At 32.1% G+C, this 2,897-nt stretch overlaps 1 long non-coding RNA gene across 1 annotated transcript; it reads right to left on the bottom strand.

The window, feature by feature from the left end:
- Positions 1-221: 221 nt before the first annotated feature.
- Positions 222-2,585, bottom strand: LOC129887468 (uncharacterized). Its single transcript, XR_008766401.1, has 2 exons — positions 1,859-2,585; positions 222-813 (listed from the first exon to the last, which is right to left on the bottom strand). It is a non-coding gene; the product is annotated as an uncharacterized LOC129887468 (long non-coding RNA).
- Positions 2,586-2,897: the final 312 nt, after the last annotated feature.

Genomic DNA, 2,897 nt, shown 5'->3' with positions numbered 1-2,897 from the left:
AAATAAGACAACTTCAAGTATTTGAAAGAATTTTTAACTTAAAAGAAAATTTGAAATTATTTATAATGAAAGTAAACTCTTGTCTAAAGATTAAGTAAAATAAGAACAATTAAATAAACTAAGTAAAAGAAGAGTAATTAAGAAAAACTAAGTAAAAGGAAAATAATTAATTAAGCTAAATAAAAGGAGAGTAATTAAGTAACTTATTTAAATAAAGCAAATATCATAACAAAATGCCTTCTCTTTAAGAGTTTTAATTAAGTTAATCTAAACATATAATATTAGAATTAAAATAAAGTAATCAAACAAAAAAATTAATACAATTTAATAAATAAAAGTAATGAACTTGGGCCCAATTCTGGTTGCTATCCACCTGGATCAGTGCATAGGGACCTTTTCTTCCTTCATTTTTGTGCCTTTTTAACCCAAATCAATCGTGTCCTAAACTAACAAAATAGCTCAAAATAAGTGGGCTTTTGGCCCATTTATTTTAAAATGACTGCTGAAGCAAATGGACTCTAGCCCATTCTCTTTTCCTGAAAATCTGTCCTTTGTCCTTTTGGATTGCTGCTGCTAAAAGTTTGGGCCTTTGGCCCAATTTGCTGTTGTATACATTGATTGTATACTGAATGTATATGGCCTGTTTCCCCATGTATGTTAAGCATATACTGATGTATACAGGTTCATTTCTTCACTTTCAAGACTGTAATTTAGCCTTCGGTTCTGCTCGCCGATAGGGATGACTCGAATGGAATTGTTGGGTTTCAACCCGACATGAGATGTGAAGGAATGAAAGGAGTCCAGTGGACCTAACTGGAGATGTAGTTCATGCAAAAATGACAGAAAAATTAACAAGTGACTATGATAAAAATTTCAATCAAATAGCTAAACAAGATAATTATCATACAATTAATTCTCACACATATTTATGACAGCAAAGCATCATCTAATTAACAAAGTTCTAATAATTTAAGTGTGAAGACAAGTTTTATCCTCAAAAGGCTAAAAACATTAGCTACTGGAGATTAAACTTAATACATTCGAATCATTTAAAAAAAATGTAGAAAGTGCAGTAGCTATGTAGAGTAAGTTCGACCAATATTGTAAGCTAAAAACATGATAATTGAAACTTACTTCTTAATCAAATTTGAAGAAAGACAAATCTATAACTTAGACAAGATTGAGATAAACTCACATAAGCTAAGGAAAATTAACAAAGATCACAAATTAAAGAGACTCCATGTTACTGACCACTTCTTAACCCTCGAAATCAGAAAACAAGATACAATCTATTTTAACTAAATAAGAACAAGTAAACCAAATTAATGTGAATACACAGAGCAGATTAATAAATTATCCGTAAGTCACAGTTGCCACCAAACACATTGTTAAGCTCACTTCTTAGCTAAACAAGATTAAATACAAGAAAAGCTAAATTATTCAAGGAAAATAACCATCAATCTACCAAATTCCGAATGGTAATAAGGACACAATTAGGCTCCTAATCATACTCAAAATTTAAAGTTTAAAGAAAACACCTCGTTCTTGGGGGAGCAAAACCTATTCCTACTAGTTATTCAAATTAGATAACAATTTATTTAAAGAACAGTTGTTATCCCTGCCAAGAGATATATTTATTTCATTGTAAACCCACTAACTCAATGAACTAGTGATATGATTACTTAGAGAGACAAATTCGTAAAGACATAAAAATATTAAAAAAATAAACATGCAAACTGAAAAAATCACTGGTCATATTCACATAAAAGAAACAGAACTTTATAAATCACTATAAGCTAAAGATGAAATCGGAAAATAAGACAACTAAGTAACATTTATTAAGAAGACTGATATTAACTGTAGGGCAGCGACTAGAACAAGAACGAGCTTGAAACGACTTCCACAACCACCAAAGAATTCCAACAAACTCTAAAAAATGATGAAACAAAACCAGCGGGTAGAACTTGGACTCAAACCCTTTTAGATTCAATCTCTGTTTTTTATCTCTAAGATCTGTGTTGATTTTTGAATGAAAAACTCTACTATTTTTGTGAATCCCAAAAATCTAACCCTCTATTCTATATCTATTTCCCGTAACCCCCACATCTGAAGAAAAAAAAGAGGGTTTTTATAGGAAAACTTTTGGGGAAATAGGGGGAAAATCGGATAGACCAATGGATGAGAATGAATTTGAAATTCAAAAATTACTCTAAGGATGAGCAATATGCTGAATTGATATCGAAAATTCCCCAAATTCTCAACAAAATGGACAGATTCAAAGAAACGTGAATGGTAGAGATAGATTCACGCATCCTTCAAACTCGACGTGGAAATAATTCAGTGAGCCAAGAACGAGACAACGCAGGTTGTTGCACTGGGCATACTTCTATCGAGTTGGGTGATGAGGTAGAAGACGTGTATTTGGAGGCGTATACGCATATGTAAGTTGTGGTCTTGCGCTGGAGTACAGGGAATTGAGAGGAAATGGGCTGCTGAGTCATGTTTGTTGGTGTAATTCGTATATTATATTGGGTTGGGCTGAATGGAAAGGGAAATTGTTATGTTGTATGAGTTGTTGTAAATATTGTCATGTTTCTAAATAGAGATGGTGTGGTGTATAATTGGAGTATATAGAGTGTTGGTGTTTATTATAGTATAAGAATGAAATTGGAAATTAGGGCACGTGTAACGAATTGGGAATGGGAATGGGAATGGGGAGTTGCTGTTGATTTGGTGTTGGTTAGTGTTGAATGCGTAGGAAATTGTGGAATTGGGTAGGAAAATTGGCTAGGATTGAAATTTAACAAATGGTCATATGGTTTCAACTATAGCCAATTGAGTTATGAATTTAGCCAAATTGAATTTAATTAGGAATTCAGCTAAAATTTAAATAGAAT

This window comes from Solanum dulcamara, chromosome 4, assembly GCF_947179165.1.
Source record: "Solanum dulcamara chromosome 4, daSolDulc1.2, whole genome shotgun sequence".
Classification (NCBI taxonomy): domain Eukaryota; kingdom Viridiplantae; phylum Streptophyta; class Magnoliopsida; order Solanales; family Solanaceae; genus Solanum; species Solanum dulcamara.
The sequence above is the reverse complement of the archived record's forward strand: the minus strand, read 5'-3'. Positions and strand labels throughout refer to the sequence as shown.